We start from the raw sequence: 24,041 nt of genomic DNA, 5'->3' as shown, positions 1-24,041 counted from the left end.
AGCCCCCAACGTCTTTGCGCAGTGAGAGGAAGATCCCATTCAACCAATCAGGAGACAACCATTATCTCCCCTCAGGAGTTACACAGGAATAGGATGAAGCCACTTAGCACTTTACGTAATTACAAAGCAAGGGACGAAGCCATTCAAACATTCTATACTGTGGCGTAGGAGCAGCTTCCCCCCGCTTACCTCAACATGTTCCAATTTGGGGTCGAGTAACATTATTGTACGATTCAGATCAAAGAGGGAGAAAATGGAACCTGCCTGAGAAGGAATGGTCTGCTGCACACTCGGTCGTTCTCTATTCCTCCTCATACCAAACTGGGGGAACAGAAAACTTTTCACTCATCTTTACCACTCGTACAGGATCCCAGACGATGATGCACTGAAATTTCCCCACCGTCTGAATCAAAGGAAATCCGCAAAATCCACTTGTTCTTGGTGGAAATCCCATTGCTAACAGAATGTTTGAGCAGAATAACTTTCAGGTGCAGAATACGATTTGGGCAATCACCTATTTTTTTTCATTTCTCAAGTGTTTCGATATTGTTTGCACAAAGTTTTTTTCACATTGACGTTCTGTATAGGCGTGTGTCTGTGAATTGGGGTACAGACAGGAATGTTTGATTCGACCCCAAGCAGATTAGTCACCATCTCATTGCTGGTGGAACAGAGTCAAAGAATTTCTGCTCCTCATTCGTATTCCCTTTGTTACTTAAAGCCCCTCAAAACTCTGCTGAGAAGCGTTGCAGTAAGGGAAACCGGAGGATTTCATAAGCCAGCTCTGGGTGAGATTTGGGGCCTTTATTGATACTGAACCTGGGACTACAACAAGGCCAATAGATGAAGCATGAGTTTCGGAGAGGGGAACCTCTGTAAAGACAAAGGAGGGGACTCTTTTGTACCCATGCGTATTTTTCACGAGCATTACCCAACCTACACCAAACTGTACGTGATTGATTTGATGAGGAAATGATCTCCTCTGTTGCTCTGCACCAGGTAGAAGGAGGGCTAACGGCTGGGTGAGTAGAGATAGACAGGGGTGTAGAGGTGTGTATGTTAAATAGATCGGAAGAGGTGTGGGGTCTGAAAGAGTTGAGAGTGATAGGAAACAATGTCGGTTCTGGGTTTTAGATAGATAGGAATGTTGTAGAGGTTGGAGGAGATCGGAGATATCTGGAGAGGTGTCGGGAAACGTCGGGTTATGGGGACAGGGAGACAGGGAAGGGTGAAAGGGTTGGAGGAGAAAACAATGTTTTTTTCAAACGTCTAGAACACAGTTTGGTGCCAGAAGAACAGTTACTATTGTCGTAGTGGAATATCTTGTTTTCAGTTGCTGGCAACAAATAACAACAAATCAATCGAAAGATAACATAACAGGAAACAGTCTGTGGCTGCAGGATGAAGGACTGCAATAAAACTTCACCCAGGAGCGATATCCAGGAAAGACAATGGGAAGCAATCATTACTAATATGCCTCAACATAACCTCCATGCAAATAACAAGGAGATTGGCTATTGCCATGACCATAAAGTAGTGAACAGTGCAGGAGGAAAGGCCACATTTTCCTTTGGGCTGATTCACAATCCCTGGTAAATACATTGGAGAAGACAGAATGAAAACTGATCGCAAATCACTGCAAACGATCTCGAATTCTGACTTTCACACTCAATACAAAATGAAACGTTCATTCGTGCATTTGTGTCTGTGCGTGTGTGAGACATGTACAGATATATCTCTGTGTGTGTGTTTGTGTGTGAGAGTGTGTGTGTTCGTTTGTGTGTGTGTGAGAGAGAGTGTGGGAGTGTGTGTGAGAGAGAGAAAGTGTGTGTGTGTGTGCGCACGCGCGCGCGTCAGTCAGGGCCTACGCAGATGTTGTGATGTTGCTGCGCCTGTAAATAGGTTACGTTGTCCTTGGCATTTTATTCAGAGAGTTCGTCATAGACAGAGACTCTGAAACGTTCAAGTTTAAAGAGTTTTAGGGCGAGTTTGATCACAGCGAACAGATACCGCCGAAGGCAAAAAATACTTAGTGTTCAAAAGAACCTGTCCAATGAAAGTGGAGTAAAGGGTTTTTCTTTTATCCAGCTGAGGTATTCTCCGATTTGATGTAGTGTTTGATCGTGTGGTTGCTCTCTAAAAGCAGTGAGACAGTTTTAAACTGCTGGCCCACACCCGCCAAAGCTCTGTGACCTCTGTCCTGTCTGACCTTTTGTTTGATGTTACCTTTTATGACAAGGGGTATATAAGGTGTTTTTGCAAGCATTGAAACCAACAGGAGAATTTTGTGAGTATCTTTTGGCTTTTCTGATAGTTTCAGTTGTTTTGTGTTCTGTTGTCTTTGTTCTTGTTTCATGCAGTAAATATATAAGTAAATTATATTTTGTTAAAAACGAAATGGATTAACCATCTGCATTCTTCCTGAATATCTGCAATAAACCTGCTTAAAGCAAGTTCTAATGTTAGGTTTAGGCCACGTTCTTGAAATGCTCTGAAGGTGCCTGATCTGATCCAAAACAGTGTTTGTTAATGAGAGAATGGATGTTATTTGCATGAGTTTGTAAGTTATGGGAAAGGAGTTATTTCTCAAATATTGATTTTGAGAATTTTATCACCACCCGAAAACAGAAATAAGACGTCTGGCTCCCTTACATGAGACTAGCATTAGCCAAGCAACACTAAGAAAATTTATATGAAATACAGCAGATAATGGAGAGCTGAAACTTGGGAAAATCTGGTGAACCAGCAGATGTGGCAGGGTCAGCGAAAAGACAAAATGCGTTAACGTTTCCAATCCGACATGTCTCTTTTGCAGAATAACAAAGAATGGTCAATAGTTATAAGGAATACACTTTGGTTAAAATAGGAACGAGGTGCGTTTGGAAGCTCTCAAACTTCAGCCATGTTGCCCATACAGATCTTCCAGCTTTGTACACTCCATCCGCAGCTCCGAAATCGTGCTTGAACCTCCCCTGTTTGTAAAGGTCGTTATTTTATATTAATTTGTACTTTGTTTATCGGATGAACAGGGAAAACAAATCATTAAAGCAAAATAAAAGGAGCCTTCTCCATGATACAGTTGATGCACATTTTGGAGGCACGGAGTCTCCCCAGTATAATGCAGCTGCTCGTTGATGAGAACGTTACGATGGGGAAAACTTGAGACTGTGCACGAGTGGAGTTTCGCCTGACAAGTAATAACTGATTCAACTGCAGATTTCATAGATATTGTTGATTAAATTCTTCTGGCTGAGAGTAACTATGTTATGGCTCTGAAAAGCTAAACATCTTAAATTGCAGTCCCATTAACGATGCCAACGATGCTGTGAATTTTCCAGCCAAGGTGCACCACATATCCGCCAAGGTGTTTGCTGGACAGATTAAATTTAGCTAGTAAGACAGTGTGGATAGACCTGAAGGTTTTCTTTATAGCTGAGACGGCTTTGGGTTTCCAGAGTGAGAATTATGAGTTTATGAGAGGCAACGGAGCAGTGGAATTATGTAGCAGTTTATTAAACTGATGGAAAAATAACGAAGAGGACATAATCTTACGTTATGTGTTTAGGGGCTATCAAGGATTCGCAGCCAAAGGGTTTGGATGTCTGGAAGTGGCTGCCGGAGAGTGTGGGGGTCAGTCAAAGTGGTAAACCTCACCAATGTTAAAAAGGGTGTCAATGAACACTTGAATTGTGATGACAGAGAACGTCATGGGCCAAGCCTTGGAATGTGGGATTAGTGTCAATAGGACAGGGCAAGGTCATTTTTGAAAGTTTATTTTCTTTGCTGATTTCGCTATGACACTATGCGTGTGGAAACGTGTCAACTGATCTGGGGGTAGTGAGCACGGCTTTCCAATTCTTTCCCTTCAGCCAAAAATCGTTGAAACCACACACTAATTAACAGAATGTGCTTTCGACTTTGCAATTTTCTCTGCATGGATCACGACATGGGAATCGATGCAGGAATGACCAGATATGACATTGGCAAATTGGACTGATCACGCGCATCTGATGATTCGCAGGTAAGGAACTTTTCTGTGCTTGTGATCTTTCCGTTTCATTTCATACAATGCATTAAGTCTGGCGAGATGAGACACAAGTCGGTCTGTACTGGGTAATCTGTGATTGTTGGAAATGCAACAGAGAAGCATGAGTGGGGAATCTGGTGGAGGCATGGACCACTTTGAATGGCATTGATTCAGTGAAACAAAAAAAACTTCGCGTTAGTGGAGATGTCAATAAGACGATTGCATAAATTATAGTGGAAGACTTACTGTTAAAACAATACCTTGATTTACAATAAAATAAAGTAGACAAGCACACACACATAGGTGTGTCAGTTTCGTATCATTGTGTGACATATTATGGCAGAAGACATAGACGAATAAAAAAAACAAGTTCGCCTTATGAAACACAGCTGTCCTAGCAAATTCTGTAAAAAGTAGACTCCGTTAATGTTTTGAACAAAGATTCCCTTCTTCAGAATGCATGAGACAGACCTGAAGGCATCAGTGACGTGCCACACTGAATGATTGATCTAAAGCGTTTGATGCGATGTTTCCAACCTTCCAACCCATCGGATTACAAGCAAGCATTGCTGAAAATCAGTTTCTGTTGGCATAAATTGTCATGAAAATTAGATGGACTGATATGAATTTTGTACCAATTCTAAACGGGATTTTAAATGGGAATTTTGTTTGGAGATCACTGGAATAACATTACCTCTCAGCTCTGCTGAACTAAAGCGACCCTCCGGCTTTATTCACCTCCTGTATTGAGGTGGAGTGCGAGATTACACAGATGGGAGAAAGCAGTATTCGGTTTCCTCCTGCGCAAATCTTCATCATCGGGTGGGTCGCTTTCGCATGGCTTCTGACAGGGACAAAGGATTTGGAGAAACAACATTTATTTTTATATGCTATTTACAGAAGCCGTTAATGAACTGAAAACATATTCACAATGACACCACCAAGACGTCGAGTGGAGGAGTGTAGGGATGGTTTTAACATTTTTTTAGGTGCTATTTGAAAGTGTCACACAATGCAGAGAGCATGCGATTAAGTACTTAATCGAACTAAGGAGATAAAATTGTACGTTGGAGTTTATTTGATTATTATTTAAAATGTAAGAATCAACCAAAAAAAGAGAACGCAGCATAAACCCATGTCCAACCTTACACCGTGATAATCAACTTTTTGTTTTTGTTTAGATTGTGACAAATTGCCACTAAATTCCAGATAACTGTTTTCAGACGAAGATTGAATGCTCATATCATTGAATATATTGTGTCAGGATTTGTTTTATCCAGCCATGACTGCATCAGTTGTTTGTTGTCTCTGTTGGTGGTCATGCTGCTGATAGTATCGAATACTGCATTGAACATAACTGCTGATTAACATAACCAGAATGTACAGAGATGCCAATGAAAAAATTGATTTTCGCAAACCCATGTCTGGGATTTCTTTTCATATTGATCATAGAAATCAAAAATGCACATGATAAATGCAAAAAATTTCGCATGCTTTAAGTGCAGCGAATTGTCAGTGACATTGCTGAATGAGATTAGCCTGTGAATTAGGCTGTAGATTGATGAGACAAACAAAGAAATTTCATCACATGAACTTAAAAATAACATTGTATTCAGACTCAGAAAGATGTCCGCATGCTACCAAAGAAATGAGGAAATGACATAGGAAATTTCAGGGAGGTTGCATTTGGGACAAAGATTGTGGAGAAGGGATATAATTTCCAGATTTAAAATTTGCACTCGAAAAAGAACAAAATTTAGCAAGCCTGGAGTTTTTGAAGGGTATGGAGAATGTGTAAGCCCGCTCAAAAAGCAGAAGTCTAGTTTCATAAACAAAAGATAGCATATAGAAGCAAGAAGTCGTACTTTCATTTCTTCAATTAAGTTATACCGTTTACAACGTCTAATGCATCTCTGGGTCAACCGTGACACATCTATTTTGCACCTATATTTCATGGCGCATGAAGCGAATCGGAAAGTCTAATTTTACTTTCTTGCATACAAGAAGTGATGATTGCATGATGAAATATTCTGTCTTTTCCCAATCTTTATTTCAGCTAATGTTACAGTCCATGTATTTTTTTTCTAACTCAGTTTTGGTGATTGTAAACATGCATTACAGTAAACGTACAAATTATTAGGTTTGTGGAATATTTCATTTAATTCATATTCTGCAAATACGTCATATGCATCCTTGACATTTCCAACAAAATCAAAATCGAAAGGTGTTAAATATGCAGTAGCAAGGCGATGTGAATTTCTTTTTAAATGCGCTTTATAATTAAGTTACGAATTTAAAATCACAGGAAACAATTATAAGTATATTCAGCGATTTCCCAATAAAAGCAGAGGATACTGTTATAAGCCTGCTCAGCAATTTTCCCACAATTAGTAGGACTTTGTATCACTTGTTTCCGAACATGCAGTTTCTTTGAGGTTTACTGGATAATAATATCCAACATACTTCGAGCGATTCCACTGGGAAGACTGTTGGTACCTTTGAAAAAGTAAGTTTTGATGACAGCCTCTTTACTCCTTCTGATTTCTCATCCTGATCTTATATTTCACCACGAATAACATGATTGCAGTATTCCTTTTAAGAGTACGTTTTAATATATTTCCAATCAGCATTTCTCATTCGATATTCCCTTTCAACGTTCTACAGGTTAATTCCTTCTGAGTTTTTAACGCACGTGCATGTTCTAACTTCTCGGGGACAACCACGCCATTAAATCAGAATTGCAAATTGTTGATTATTACTGAAATAAGCAGTATTCATTGACAAAATCATCTACTTAGATTTCACAAGCAGAGAGAACATCCAAAGATGTGCAGGTTAGGTGAATTGGCCATGCTAAATTGCCCGTAGTGTTGGGTAAGGGGTAGATGTAGGGGTATGGGTGGGTTGCGCTTCGGCGGGGCAGTGTGGAATTGTTGGGCCGAAGGGCCTGTTTCCACACTGTAAGTAATCTAGTAATCTAATCTAAATATGTTACAGAGAAATTTAGTCAATGCATGGGTTTTAAACAAATTTATTAATCTCAAGAATACATGGTGTAATTATGAACTTTGCAGCATTCCACTTAAGTCGTTGTAATGTTTAACTCTTATATTTGTGGGAAATTCTTCCAATACTGTCTCACATAGTGTAACGTCACTGATAAGCTCCTGGGATCGGGTGGCATTGAAAACTGAGAGCCAAAAACTGTGACATTTATGCGAGGCGTCAGATTTTGAGAAATTAAATCGAATTTCAGGGAAATATATTGGAGTGTGTCCAATTTGTCCGATTATGTTTTGGCAGATTGTTTGACGCTAGAATATGGCATTGAGTTTGCTCTTGTCATTATCCAGTTGCTATAGATTTCGCGTGAACTGTTAGAATATCAATGCTGTAATTGAACGCATACACAATACAGAGATTGGAGGACTGTTCAGAGAATGTTGAAAAAGCCAGTGACATCTCAAAGTTGAATTTATTGGGTGGTTATTGTTTGGCAACTTTACCAGAGAAATCAAAAGAAATTTCTGCATTGTTTACACCAAACGGGCTACATCAATTCAACGTGGTACCCATTCGAATGAAGAACTTGCCTCCCCCACCCCACCAGCCCACATTCCAGACTCATGAAGAGAGTTGTGGCTCAGTTAACAAACTGTGCCGTCCATTTGAACGTTATAGTGATCGTTAGTGAGTCCTGGAAAGATCACCAGATCCATTTGGCAGTGCTGTTTGAACGATTAATGGAGGCAAACCCTGTACCAAAATTATGTAAAACAGAATTCGTAAACACACAGGTGACATTCTTGGGAAATATCTTCGGCCATGGAACGCTGAACTCAAGGAAATCGAAGAAGAAGGCCATCGACGAGAGGTTCTCCGACTATTGGGAGGAAGAAGATTCTATTGGAAGTTTGTTCCAAACTTCAGCAGCACAGTGGCACCATTAAGAGATTTGGTGAAGAAGAACACCGTTTCTTTTTGGACAGAACGATGTGAGGAGATATTTGAGAATTAAAAGCAGTACGAACCATCGCACCAACGTTAGACACACAAAACGATTCGAAATACTTCAAAATTGTAATCGATGCTGGCAATATTGGAATTCGAAATGTACTGGAAAAGGAAGATGCGGATGAAATTAAACTCTCAGTTGGGACTTTTCAAAGAAGTTTAATACGCACCAGAGAAAATACGGCACAATAGTAAAGTAAGTATTCAGTTGGTACTGGCCTTCCATGTCCTTAACGGTTTAGGAAAGGGAGTTGAAGTTGCTAACCTCACCTTCAGCCAACGTGAGGTTAGCAGTGGGTCATGGATTCCCAGAGGTGTACTCTGAAATGATCCGCAATTTGGCGTTCTGTCTCCCCGATCGGGTGCAATTGATAGTGTAGATGACATTGGTGGAGGTACCCGTAAATTTCTGTCGGATGTTGATGAATCACTGGACGTCTTGGAAGGAAGTGGAGGGAGGGAATTGGGCGCAGATTTTGCACTTCATGCGGTGCCAGTGGAAGGTGCAGGGAGTCGGTTGTGGACTGGTGAGTGACGTGGATCTAACGAGGGAGTTTTGAAGAGATTGATCTCGCTAAAATGCTGATAGCGGTGGGAAAGAAATATGTCTCTATTGGTATTGTTCGTTTATAGGTGGATGAAATAGTGGAGGAAACGTGTCTTGGTGTGGTGGAACGGGTGGAGCCATGGTATCTTCCCTTTGGCGGTGGGAGGGATGGGACTCCAGTTCAGATGTGTGGTAAGAGGGGAGATGAGCTGGAGGGCATTCTCAACCACGTGTTTCTGACGACCACAGAAACTCATGTCTATTCCTGAAACGATTGACTCTCATATCACTAACACTCTGCCTTCTTCCCTTCTTCAGCACAGAGCCAGGCTCAATGCCAGAAATCTGGCCGCTGAGGCTCTCCCCGTTTGATTGTTAACCCGCTGTCCACCATTATTGTGGGGAACGACCACATGGGATCCCTGCACGACCTGCTGTTTCCCTTTACCTCTCCTGACATTCAACCAGCTGTATTTATCCTGTGAATTCCCTGCGATTACCTCCCGCTAACTCCCCTGAGCCTCCCAAAACATCCGAAGTTCATCCAATTCCAGCTCCGGTTCCCCCACATTGTGTGGAAGGAGTTGAATTATGGTACACTTGTTGTGGGTGTCGTCAACAGGTAGAGCAGTATAAGCTTTACATCCCACATCCTGCAACAGGCGAATGCAACTGCACTGGCTTCCATCCTCTCTGCTCTGAATTGCCAACAGACATTGTTGAAATGAAAGAAAATGAAAAAAAAGTGACCTTGCCGACCCTCAACACATCGTCTTTCTTTCTTTGGAAAGAGGAGGACAGTGGGCGTGAGGCACCCTGCGTGTTGTGGCTCGGGTTTCACCAGAGCCTGAATCGAACAGTTTTCTATCCAACTCCACACGTCCAGCCCAATCCCATGTGCTTTAACCTTGCACAATAATCTTTTCTGCGGGACTTTTTCAAACACTTCTGAAGTCCAAATATACCAGATCCTCTGACTTGTCAGCTGTGCTGGGTACATCTTCATAGAATTGCAACAGATTTGTCATGCATGATTTCGCTGTCAAAATCCAAGCTGTCTCTGTCTGATTCTGCCTTTGCTTTCTAAATGCTCCACTATAAAGTCCTTCATAACGTATCCGAGAAATTTCCCCACTACCCATGTTAGTTTTATTGGCCTATAAATTGCTCATACAATTGAACAGAAAAGAGATAATCCTGGGTGAAGTGATCAATGAATCAATTTGATTGATTGATGAATTTGGGTGAAGGGATATTGCAGCATATTCTTCAGCTGCTGTCTGAATGCAGTCTGGGTCACGGCATAAATTGCGGTGTTTGAGCAGCAACTGAGGAGCTGCAGCATGATGCCTAATTCCAGCACAAAATAATCCAGATATATTGCGTCATCCCCACTAAACCACATCCGTTTCCAAATAGAATAAACCATTAACATTGACCATAACAGGATGAAATTAGCCGAGATCACAAACAGCAAAATCATGGATTTCTTTCGATTTTGCATTCCTGTGTCACCGAGACCATCCCCATTAGTGTGAGCCCGGACTCTTCTGTGGGCTCTGCTGGTCACTAAAATATGTCTGACGGTGAGGGCATTGAGCAGCACAATCAGGAGAAATGGAAGAGCCGGAGTTAGAATGTGATGGAGGAATTCGATTGTGAACCAGACACGAGAGTCACGAGAATCGTTCCTGTCTTTACAAAACCAGGGGAAGTTCGACAATCTATACCAAGCTGTGAGCATAAAATACCAGAAAATATTTTTGAAACAGCTCAGCACAGTCACTGTTCCCAGAACCACAGCCGCCGTTTTTTCATTGCAGTATTTACATTTTAGCTTCTGGCAACAAATGGTCACAAACCGATCAAAGGTGAAAGTGACGGTGAACCAGACAGAACAGTCAGTGGCTGCATAAAGCAGGACGGCGTGGATATTACACACGGGAATGGACATCACGAAATAAAAGTATTTAAAATAAAGGATGGGAATCTGTCTCAATATCAGGTCGATGATTATGACCAGTAGGTCTGCCACTGACATGGCCCCCAGATAACGTCTGATACATGGGGACAATCCACAATCTTTACAAAGCAGGACGTAGATCGTCACGACGTTAACTGTGAGGAAACAAAAACAAACACATTATCCATCAGCCTGGAAGCAGGATTATCAGTTTGAATGAGAACAGAGAGCGATTTTCAAATGAGTCACTGTATTCAGATATGTTCTTCAAATAATGAGAGCTGAAATAACAAATGACAACTTCTGAATTATTCACAAAATGTGAGGTAATCCATAAGAAATCCTGTCTCCCCAAGCAAACAAGAACACATCCATAAGACCGTTTCGAGGGCATTCCCACACACTCGATCACTCGAGAGCAGACAAAGGTCACTTCTTTCCAGTTCCTACCTTGGTGGGTGCAAACGTTGCTGTCCTGAAAGATTCTCTCTCTGTTCCTTTGAGACAAACGGAGTTGGAAAAAATATGTCTTTTAGTTTAACTTGTGGACGATCCTCTGTCTTGAAGAAATGAAAACTCGGGAAAAGCACATTCCCTCCTTTAACTGCCTGACTAGACTATGGAACAGTGTCTCCTTCTCCCTGGAACGGGATCTATTCCCTCGGGATCTTCTCTTTTATTCAATCTACTGACGTTCGTCCGTTCACAAATCATGTCATGGATAGAACGTTCCGGGAAATGTCAGTTTTATACTGTAAGAGAGTCATAAAAATTCATGTCACAAAGGTCTTCTGCCCGTTACGATTGGTGAGATCTACTCAGCCTTAAGGTTCGAATCTCCTCCCAAACTCGAATAAACCTTGGTATTGCTTGTCTTTGCAGACAAAACTGATAAGATTTAGCCAGTACCATGGGTGTTTCATGTGCGATCGTGCTTGAATATCATATCGTCCTTATTCAGAGATCTCCTTTACCTCCTTTTTTCACTTTTGCATAGCACTCCTAAGTGTAAAGTATTCTGGATATTCTGTGCCCCATATCAGATACCAGGCAGCTCTGCCTCTCATGCATTTAAACCATATTCATTTCCGTCAATGGAAACATTGAAAGGTCACATTCTTCTTTGAGAATAAGACACCCATTCCGATAGAGTGCCTTTCATTTTAAGCCGTTATTAAGCCGTTGTTCCCTGCTTCATGTTTCCGTTTATTCCTTATTTTGATTAATGAGGAAACATTCTGACACAATCTTATCACAGAATTAGACCCGATGGGTAATGTTAGTTGAAGCTCATCACCATTCCTGGGAAGATCCTGTCCAACCGGCAGGAAAGACCCACCAGTGGTGGGGACATCACGGGATGCAGACAGGGAAGGTGTTACTGTGGAATTACCCAAAACTGATTCCAGAAGTGGGAAAATCTCATGGTAGCAGGTGACAGTTGATCGAAGAATCACCTAATGATGAACCTCTAATGCCTTCCGTGATAATTCCGTTCCTCTTGATGTTAAAATAAATCAGAGAAAACACGAAGTTGACAAGGGTACAGAACGTAATCTGTGTGTGGGAGTTCAATGTCCCTCAGAATGATGATAAACGACAATGTGTTCTGGAACTCCCACGTAGCTGCAACGGTCAAGAAGGCTCAACAACGTCTCTTCTTCCTCAGGCGCCTCAGCAAATTCGGTGTGACCATAAGTACTCTCAACAACTTATGCACCATTGAAAGCACACTGTGGTGCTGGTGTCAGCGAATTTGTAGATCACATTCATAAAGAAATATCCAACACAATCACAGTTGTGCTGCGCGTGCCGGAAGGGTCTGTGGGTGCATACTATCCGGAACAGAAAGCCTCTGGTATGGCAACTGCTGTGCACAGGACCATAAGAAAGTACAGAAGCTAGTTTGGGCGTGGTACTTGATCATGTTGGCAGACTTTACATGGAAATAAGCAGTGCTAATGGTGTTCATGGATGGCAGGTTGGCTTCCGTGATGGTCAGGGTTGTGCACACCCCATCAGGAAGAAGACACAGAAGCCTGAGCACATCACCGAAGTGGTTTAGGAACAATTTCTCTCAAGCTGTTATTAGACGAATGATTGCAATCTCTCACCTCAAATATTGCTGATCTTCCTAACTTTGCTCTTGCCTATTCCACTACCTGAACATGTTCACCAGCGTACCTCCGTCTAAGTACTTCTGATCTGTCTATCCTTGCTTGGTATGACCTGTCTGCACTGATCATAAGTAAAGATTTTCACTGCAGTTTGGTTTCACATGGCACTACATCAATCAATCATTTAATCAATATCACATCATCAATCCACCACACAGAACCAGCGCAGACACGTCTTCTTTAATTCACTCACGCGAAGTGGGCATCACTGGCTGGACCAGCGTTCATTGTTAATCTCTCAGAAGCAGTTAAAAGTCTGCATCGGGAATCAGAAGTAGGCCAGACCAAGTAAGGATTTTCGTGTATTAACATATAAACCTGGACTATTTGGAGCTGTGTGGATCTCAAACACCTTGATCTATAAACCTATTTCATCTAATCTGTCCAGCACTGGGAGCTGTGCCGACCTCACCAGTGTACAGATCTAAAAACACAGATTACCTATCTATCCAACGAATACAGCTGTGCAATGAACGCCAGACACTTAATCTATGAACAAGGATCAGTTATCCTCTCAGCATGTAGAGCAGTTTATTCCACAACCAGTGCGTTGTTGGGTAACAGTGTGTTCCATCACTGGTCAGCGTGGGGAAATTTACAGCCGATAGTGGAAGTGACAGGGTGTGCAGCTCCCATCCATGTAGATCTCGATATCTCCGTTGTGCCATGACAAGGGGTGTTGTGGGTGTGAAAATCACTGCTAGAGAGAGATGGCAGGAAACTCGTTGAAATGCCAACATATGGGAGGGCTGTGTGAAATATACAGACAATGAGAGATTGCCAATGTCAGTGGCAGGACATGTTTACAGGTTTTAGAATGAGGAAATATAGATACTTTGATAGTATCCTGCAACATGCGCCAGTGATTCTCAGAAGGACGTGTGAATGAGGTGTTGGCGTGTGGTCAGATGCTGGAGAGTCTTGAATGAGCATTTGTTCTGCAGCTTTGTCACTAGAAACGTAGTCGTCAGAATGCTCGGCTCATTGGGCTAGATTTAAGGACAATGTGTCCCAGTGCCATTTTCAATGTGTGCGACAGAGGATTTATTTCCACGAGGCCGAGCTAGTTTCCTGGAGCCATCTGAGCGAACTCAGCTCATTAACTACTTTCCCCACACCATGGTATCCCTCTCATTATGTGCCAGTCCGATTCTCCCACCCATCATGGCTCGAGGTACTCATCACCCCTGAGATGTCTCTGAATGTTCTGTGATCCCTGGAACTGATGCCAACTTTCAAAGGCCAACGGGCACAGGATGGAACTTTCTCAGTTGAGCGCTGCCTGCATCGTTTAACGTGACCAAGGCAAATATGGGACATTGACACAATGATTTGTCGATAGAGACACGGCGGTCCTGGTGGATGGGTCAGCACAGAGGCAGACCATTCTCTTCCCACAGGAGAAAACACCACCAGACCCACCGAACCTGGTCTGAGCTTATCACGTCCTCAGTCCAGTATCTGGGGTCGAAAGAGAAGTCCAGCAATACAGGCCATGCATCAAAGCACAAAGAACAAAGAAAGTTTCACCACAGGAGCAAGCACTTCGGTCGTCCAATCCTGTGCTGATCTAGATTTTCTTTCTGAACCTGTCGCATATTTTATAATCGTCTGTGTCCCCTTTGTCCCCACCCATTCACGGATCTGTCTTTATACATATTAAATGGCGCCATCGCAACCGTCTCTAGCAGCTCTGCTGGCAACAGGTTGCAGGCAACCACCCACCCACCTCTACGCACAGAACTTTCCACGCATATCCTCCTTTTTTCCCCTCTCACTTTGGACTCATTACCACAAGTAATTGGTTCCCCCATTATGGAAATAACAGTTTCTTGTGATTCACCTTTTCCATACGTCTCATGGTTTTGGAGATCTCAATCAGGTTCCGACCAACCTCTGTCTTTCTCATGAAAGTAATCCTAATCTACTCGACATCTTTTCACAGCGAGTGCCTTCCATACCAGGAAACATCCTAGTGAACGACATCTGTAACCTCTCCAAAGCATCCACATCGTTTTGGTATTGAGGAGACCAGAACTGAATGTAATGTTCAAAATGTGGCCAGCCAAAGTCTTATCCAATTGGAATATGACATGATAACTTTTGTATTCAATACTCCATCCAATGAAAAAAAAGGTTCCGAAAGACTGATGCATAACTTTTTTTTTAGATTAGATTAATTACAGTGTGGAAACAGGCCCTTCGGCCCAACAAGTTCACACTGACCTGCCGAAGCACACCCGCCCAGACCCATTCCCCTACACCTAACACTACGGGCAATTTTGCGTAGCCAATTCACCTAACCTGCACATTTTTGGACTGTGGGAGGAAACCAGAGCACCCGGAGGAAAGCAACCCAGACACGGGGAGAATGTGCAAACTCCACACAGTCAGTCACCTGAGGCGGGAATTGAACCCAGGTCTCTGGCGCTGTGAGGCAGGAATGCTAACCACTGTGCCTCCGTGCCGCCCACTTTTTTTTCTCTTGTCGTCTTTTTTTTCAAGAAGGGAAACAGGAATAATATCGGAAAGTCTAGGCTGATGAATCTCATATCAGTGCTTGGGAAGAATTCGAAGGATAGGAGTTACGATTGTTTCGAAAAACAGTGCCTAACTAAGGGCTGTCAGCCTGGCGTTCATTTGGGCAGATCATGTTTACTAACTTGTTTGATTTTTTTGAAGAGGTGACGGAGATAATTGATGAGGGTAGAATAGTGGATGTTGTCGGCACGGATTTAATAAGGTTTTTGAAAAGTTATATTGAACATGACGTGATATAAAATTAATCCCATCTGCCTGCCGTTGGCCGATAACCCTCCGTTCCTTCGATTTCATGTGCATATCGAAATGTTTCTTAACCATCCTTATCGCATCCACCATCACCAACATCAACCCTGGCAGTACCTTCACGACCACTGCAACTCGCTATTTAATGCTCGTCCAGAAGGTTAAAATGCATGGGATTTACGGTGAGTGGCTGCGTGGATTCATAATTGGTTTGCTCAAAGGCGAATACTTTAGAATAATTTTGAGTGATATAGTGGAATACATATCAGTTGGAGGTATGGGCGGGGAAATGGCATATTGAGATTTAACTGGATAAATGTGAGGTACTACACTTTGGGATATCAAATGTTGAGAAAAAGTCCACGCTTAGTGATACAACCCTGAACAGCATTAATGAGCAGAAAGATCTTGGGGTTCAAGTACACAACTCCCTTTAAGTGATCAAACAATTATAGACGGTAGTAAAGAAGGCATTTGACATGCCTGCTTTCTCTGATCGGGGAATTGAGCACAAGGCTCGGAATGTTATCTTGCAGCTTTACAAGAGCATTGCGTTGGCTGCAGTATCAGCATTGCGTTCAAATATGGTCGCCACATGACAGGAAGCATGAAGAGGTTTTGGACCGGGTGAAGAAGAGGTGAAGCAAGACACTGTTTGGATTCAATGTTATGATCTTTGAGGAGAGTATAAAAACTTAAGCTGCTTTCTCTGGAGTACAGAGGCTGAGGAGGGACTTCATATATTTCTTGGAAATTATGAGATACCTAAAGAAAGTTGACAGCCAGAATTTCTCTCACAGTGATGAAATATCAAAAACTATTGGGCATGTAATTATGATTGTGGGGAAGATCAAAAGAGATTGTCAGGAGCCTGACACGCACTGCTAGGGGTGGTGGTGGTGATGACAGAGGTGAAAGGGATGTGTAAGAAACGTCTTGACGGCATATGAATATGAAAAGAGTGGAGAGATATGGAATAACGGCAGGCAGAAGGGCGTAGTTTAATTTTGCGTCATGGTCGAAAAAACATTGCGGGACGAACGGCCCATTCCTGTACTGCACTATTCTACGTTTCGTGTTCTAACTAGATTGACTCTGAATGCAGCCCATCACTTCGCCCAGACTTGAATCACCTGGTCATCTGGTCCGCCTGAATACAGCATTTCACAACACAACTTCCTGGAGCAAAACACTGATTATTCAATATCAGGACAGAGGAACAAAAGGAATAGGAACACGATTATGTCATTCAGAGCTTCAACCCTTCATTCATTATGATCACACCTGACATACTCCAATCATCAAATCGAATTTCATGCCAGCCCTTGTATTGCCCAACTAAAGTAGGACAAAACGTCAATCGACTTGCTTTTGAAAATATTTTCAGTGATTGAGACTCCAGAAGTCTCTTGGTTGAAGAGATCACAGGCTCGCTACCTTCTGAGAGAAGATATTCCTTTGCATCCCATTTTGAAATGAGTATCCCGAGATCAGTAAATAAGTCGCCCCTAGTTCCAGACTTCCCTCAGTTTGGAAACATCTCCTCAACATTCCTCTCTCATGCACCCTTTGAATCTCACGGGTTTTAACAATAAGATTCTTCATTCCTTTCTACCACAAACTATAAAATTAAAATTCTCACACCACCAACTTATATTCCACAGGTATTTTTGGAAGCATCAGCTTTCGGAGCACTGCTCGTTCATCAGGAAGCTAGTGGGGCAGGATCATAGAGTACGACATTTACAGTAAAGGTATTTTACTTTTAATTATGTGTCAGTTAATTAAGTGGTTTGTGACTGCCTGATGAAGGAGAACTCGAAATAAGCTTGTTGGACAATAACCAGGTGTTATATGATTTTTAACTTTGTCCACACCAGTCCAGTACCGGAAGCTCCTAAACAAGTATTAAAGAACTACCTTGTTGGGAAGACCATAAGACGATAAGACGGCGGAGCAAAAATCAGGCCATTCATCCTAACGCATCTGCTCCTCAATTCAATCAAAGCTGATAAGTTTCCCAAACCACTTCTCCCTGTTTCTGCCCGTTACACTTGATCCCCTTGATACTCAAAAACCTATCTATCTAACTCTTAAATACGGTCAATGAAATGGGCACCACAGCCTTCTGTTGCTGTGAATTCCATAGATTCATCACTCGCTGGTTGACGAGGATTCTTCTTATCTCCAATATAAAAGGTTTTCCCTCTACTCTAATACCCTTGGTGCCAGTCTCTACTACAAATGGAAACATCTTCCTCACACTCTTCTGTGCAGGCCATTCAGTATTCTGTATGTTGCAATCAGATTCCCCCATTGTTCTTAAAACACCAACGAATACAGACCAGTAGTCCTCAAATGTTCCTCATATGTTAAAATGTTTACCGAAGATAATTCTTGTGAACCTCCTCTGAACATGCTCCAAAGCCAAGATATGATTTCTGCGATATGGCGCCGAAAACGGCGCAGAATGTTCCAAATGTTGTCTGGCCAGAGACTTGTAGACCCTCGGAAGTACGTCCTTGATTTTATATTCAAGTCATTTCGACATAAACGCCATTTTTGCATTTTCCTTCCTTTTTTCTGACTTAACCTTCAAGTTTTCCTTGAGGGAATTCTGGATGAGAGTTTTCTCTTTGCACTTCAGACTTCTGAACTTTCTACCCATTTGAATAATCGTCCATGCCTCTTTTCTTCTTTCCAAAGTGAATGACTTCTGACTTTCCCATGTTGTACTCCATCTGTCCCTTCTTTGCCCACTCTCCTAGCCTGTCCAAATCCTTCTTCAGCTTTCCCCACCTTCTCAATGCCACGCGTCTTTCTATCTATCTCTGCGTCAGATTAGAACTTCGCAAGAATATTCTCAATTCCTTTTCCAGGTCATTAATTTGTTAAGTGAAAAGTTGTTGTCCTAACATATCCATGCCGAACACAACTTGCCACCAGCTGCCATCCTGAGAACGACCTCTTTATCCTCATTCTCTAATTTCTGCCAGACAACAAAGCTAGCACCTTGCCTCTGATACCATGGACCTTATCTTATTCAGTGGCCTCCTGTCAGCACATTGTCAAAGCTTCTATTGAAGTCCAGGGAGATAATAATCATTGTTTTTTTCTTGGTCTAATCTGCTCGTTCCTTTCTCAAATACTTCCAGCAGATCTATCTGGCATGATCTCCCGTTGATGAAACCATGTTGACTCTGTCATAATTTACCATACACTTCCAAGTAATCGGAAATCTCATCTCGCACATTGTAGTGCAGGATCTGATCCACAACCAAGATTTGGCTAATTGGTCTATAATTTCCCCACGTTTACCTTTTACCTTACTCCCTTCATCTAATGATTCTTGAAAGATCACCATTAATGAATCCACTGTCTCTTCACTACCTTAGAACTCTGGCATGTAATCCTATGCTGCAGAAGATTTATGCATTTTCAGGCCATTCAGTGCTTGTCATAGCTTCTCTTTGTTGAAGGCCACCATAGCCAGTTCTGCCCCTCACTGTCTTGAATTTTCAGAGTATCACTCGTGTCGTCCAGCAGAAGCACTGAAGAAAAAAAATAATTGTACACTTTTTCAGCCATGTCCATGTCCCGCACTACTGTCCCTCCAGTGCAATTGTCCAGCGGAATGACAAATGCCCACTATTGCTGTTTGTGAATTGAAACACACTCTTAGATTCGCTAATCCAAAGAGTGGATAGAGACCATTTGGCCCAACAAGTCCACACCGACTCTCCAAAGAGTAACCCACACGGACCCATTCACCTACATTTACCCCTGACTTATTGCACCTAACACTACGGGCAATTTAGCATGGTCAATTCTCCTAACCTGCACATCTTTGGAACGTGGGAGGAAACCAGAGTACCCGGATGAAACAAACACAGACGCGGTGGGGGTGGGGGTGGGGGGTGGGGGAATGTGCAAACTCGACACATCCCGTTGTCCGGAGTGGAAATTGAACCTGGGTCCCTGCAACCGTGCACTCCACTGAGCCAGCGTGCTGCCCCTAGTCTACTGTTTACCTTCCCATCATATTTAATCTTTTTCCTTCTTATTTGCTCTTTTGTTTCGCTTTGTTGGTCTTTGCAAACTTTCCAAACCTCTGGTTTCCCACTGCCCGTCATCGTATGATCTGTTTTCTCCTTTGCTTTTCTGATATCCCTGATTTCCCTCGTCGGCCATGGTTGTCTCATCCTTATTTTCCACGTTCATCTTCCTTGGAAAGAATGTCTGCTGTGTCTACTGAATTCCTCTCAGAGGAGAGGGTGGAGTGGACAGGTGGAAAAGGAGATAGGCAGGTCTGACAAGTCCGGACAAGTCAAGGAGACAGTGCTGAGCTGGAAGTTTGAAACTAGGATGAGGTGGGGGAAGGGGAAATGAGGAAGCTGTTGAAATCCACATTGATGCCCTGGGGTTGAAGTGTTCCGAGGCGGAAGATGAGGCGTTCTTCCTCCAGGCGTCTGGTGGTGAGGGAGCGGCGGTGAAGGGGGCCCAGGACCTCCATGTCCTCGGCAGAGTGGGAGAGGGAGTTGAAATGTTGGGCCACGGGGCGGTTTGGTTGATTGGTGCTGGTGTCTCAGAGAGGTTCCCGAAAGCGCTCTGCTAGGAGGCGCCCAGTCTCCCCAGTGTAGAGGAGACCACATCGGGAGCAACGGATACAATAAATGATATTCGTGGATGTGCAGGTAAAACTTTGATGGATTTGGAAGGGTCCTTGAGGGCCGTGGATAGAGGTGAGGGAGGGGATGTGGGCACAGGTTTTGCAGTTCCTGCGGTGGCAGGGGAAAGTGCCAGAATGGGAGGGTGGGTCATAGGGGCGTGTGGACCTGACCAGGTAGTCACGGAGGGAACGGTCTTTGCGGAAGGCGGAAAGGGGTGGGGAGGGAAATATATCCCTGGTGGTGGGGTCTTGTTGGAGGTGGCGGAAATGTCGGCGGATGATTTGGTTTATACGAAGGTTTGTAGGGTGGAAGGTGAGCACCAGGGGCGTTCTGTCCTTGTTACAGTTGGAGGGGTGGGGTTTGAGGGCAGAGGTGCGGGATGTGGACGAGATGCGTTGGAGGGCATCTTTAACCACGAGGGAAGGGAAATTGCGGTCTCTAAAGAAGGAGGCCATCTGGTCTGTTCTATGGTGGAACTGGTCCTCCTGGGAGCAGATTCGGCAGAGGCAGAGAAATTGGGAATACGTGATGGCATTTTTGCAAGAGATAGGGTGGGAAGAGGTTTGATCCAGGTAGCTGTGGGAGTCGGTGGGTTTGTAAAAAGTGTCAGTGTCAAGTCGGCCGTCACTAATGGAGATGGAGAGGTCAAGGAAGGGGAGCGAGGTGTCAGAGATGGTCCAGGTAAATTTAAGGTCAGGGTGGAATGTCATAGCGACCAATGTGAACCTCCACGATTGTTTTGCATTTCCCAGCACTTAGCCCAGAGCCTTCTAATGGTTTCTGCTACACTTATTTGTCCAAATACATTTATAAAGTTGTTAATGAATTCCTTAATCACTTCTGCTGAAAGGTCATTCATATGTGTAAACTCATTTGTCAAAAAAATTTACCCCTCATGTTCCCTTTTCATTGTTTCCCTTCTAATCTTAAACTGATGCCCTCTACTTTGCGTTTCCATGGCCCTCGGAAAACGACTGAATACAATCACCCCATCTATACCTCTCATGAATTTATGCACGTCATATGATGCCCCCTCAATCTCCTATACTTTAAGAAAAAAAGTCACAGCTTGTCCAATCTCTCCCTGAAGCTCAGGCCATTAATTTTCGCAAAATTCTTGGCAACCTATTCTGCACTCTTAAACGGTACTAAAGTGTTTACTATCACAAGGTGACTAAAACCGAACACAATATTCCACGTGTGGCATTATCACGTGTTTAACTGTCTGATAACGTCTCATCTTCTATACTCAATGCCCTGACTAATGAAGACCAGTGTGCCAAATAAGTTCCTCACTGATCTGTTTTCCTTTGACTCCACTTTGGGAGAACTTTGAACCTGAATTCCAAGATCCTTCTGTTACACAACACCTCTTTATGCCTTCCCATAAACCATAAAACTCTGACTTTCGTCTGTCATTCCTAAGTGAAAGATGTCACCCTATATTAAACTTGATTTGCTCTTTCTCGGTCTACTTTCCGGGCTCATCAAGCTCCTGCAGAAATTTATGACAAGCTCCTCATCTGCGATCTTACTGGTCATGCTTGCACATTCACATCCAAGTCATTGGCATTGATAAATAAAAACAGCAATGAGCTTCGCACTGACCCTTGATGCACTCCACTCGTCACAAGTCTCCAATCTGAGTGCATCCTTCCGCTATTACCCTCTAATTCCTACCATCAAGCCAATTGTGTACCGAATTGCTGGCTTCCCTTGCATCCAAGGCAATCGAACCTGCCATTGCTTGCCTCTGTCTTTTCTGCTCGGCTCTTCTCCCCGTTAATTCTAAGCAACTCGTTCCTCGTGCATCTGTTGTCGCCTTTATTCAGCTGTCATACCGTTACCTCTGATTCTATCTTCTCCCTCTCAAGTTGCAGACTAAAATTGCACGACAAGCTGCTCGAAAATCCGACTCATAGGCATTTTACAAATTACTTTTCTTCAATCGAATATCAAGTTGATTTTTCAAATCAACTTGCAAATTGAAATACCCCATGATCACTGCACGTTTGCCTTTCCCACATATCTTTTCTGTACACAACTGTGCCGTGCACCCCAGCCCCTGACGACGGTACACGGAATATACATGACTCCAACTGTGTTCTTTTTAAACTTTGTGGTCCCTCAATTCTACACACATAGATTGCACAACATCCGACACGATTTCGCCTCACATTAATTTCATTTCATTTCTTACTCATAAGGCAACACCACCCCACTGTCTACTTACCTATTTTTTCGAAAAAAAATGTTTATCCTTGAATTTTCAGCTTCCATTTGTAATCCCCTTGCTGCCACGTCTCTCTGATACCAACCACGTCTTACCTGCCAATTTCGATTTACGCCACAAGCTCATTTATCATACGCCTAAAACTGGGTGCATTCAGGTACAACAACTTCAGTTCTGCATGAACTGGACTTCACTTTTCATTGTCATTTGTTTTTTCACTATTCTCGAATTTTTTATGCTCACCCTTTCCATGCAATCTCTGTCTGTGCTGGAGATTTAAATAACCTCTTTAGAGTCTAGCACTCTTACGTCAGCCTTTAATTCGGAGTTTCTAATTTACACCAGAACTGAACCCTACCACCACTTTGTATTTTGAAACCCTGTCCAAAGCCCGAGTTATGTGATTTTCCAGAACACTGGTCACATCATGGTCCAAGTGAAGATCATCCCTTCGGAACATTCCCTTCTTCCCCAGTACTGCTGCCAATGTTCGAAGAATTCATATCCATTTAGCCCTCACCAATCTTTGATTCAAGCATTTATTTACTTACTTTTCGTGAGCCTATGGAAATTAGCGCGTGGCTTATGTAGTAATCCAGAGAACAATACCTTCTTGGTTTTGTTTTTCTTAGTTTATCTTCGAGCTATTCGCCCCACCACCTTATCAAGGCCCCTGCCATCATTTTATCGGTGTCATTTGTACCGATGTGCGCCACGACCACTGGATCTTTTCGTTCCTCCACAAATTTCCTCTAGAAACTAGATACGATATCCCGAACACCATCTTCGGGACTATCGATTGTGGTCACAAAGAACATGGTCTATGACTCTAACTGTAAGTCAACTTCTTTAACGCAATGATCAGCCTAGTAAATTGACCGAGATTCTTGATGCACCTGTATGTTAACATTTTAAATTCCATGCACAGCAAAACCCAAATTTTCAGTTCTGCTCTTTTATTTAGAATCTCTCTGCATGTGAAAAATATAGGGTTTTTTGGTGATTTTATCCCGAACTCATTATTTTGTTACAATGAACACCATCTACCTATTTCGCTTATTGAAACTTTTTGTTCTCATTATCATTGCATGCACTCTAAACTCTTTTATATCATCCTCAACTGTCGATAGATTGTGTTTACCTCCTCCTCCAATTAATTATTATAGAGAGTAATGAACGAGCGCCCAAAGGAAGATGGCTGTGGTAATGCACTAATTGCATCTTTACAAACAAACAGAAACAGTTTGACTCACTCTTCTGTGTCTTAAGAGTTTTTCAATCTCTGACAACAACACACAAGGGTCTATCTTCTGCAATACACATTTTATGTTGTACATTGCAAATCGCTTAACAAAACTAAATGCGCAGTCGAATACTCTACTTTTTGTCACCACTTGACATATCCTGAAACAACTCAACACGGTTTCATGTCACAATTTAATTTACAGAATACGAGGTTGAGTTTTGAATTCATTCCTTTGTTTAAGTATCCTGCTGAACATTTTCTCTTCTAACAGATTCAGTTTCCTCATCAGAGATATAAGGCTATCAGGTCTATAGTTTTTACCTTTCTGTCTTCCCTGCCTCCTTGAAGATGGCAATTCCGTGAGCAAATGTTTGAAT

Source organism: Chiloscyllium punctatum, chromosome 35 (genome assembly GCF_047496795.1).
Source record: "Chiloscyllium punctatum isolate Juve2018m chromosome 35, sChiPun1.3, whole genome shotgun sequence".
Taxonomy (NCBI): Eukaryota; Metazoa; Chordata; class Chondrichthyes; order Orectolobiformes; family Hemiscylliidae; genus Chiloscyllium; species Chiloscyllium punctatum.
The sequence above is the reverse complement of the archived record's forward strand: the minus strand, read 5'-3'. Positions refer to the sequence as shown.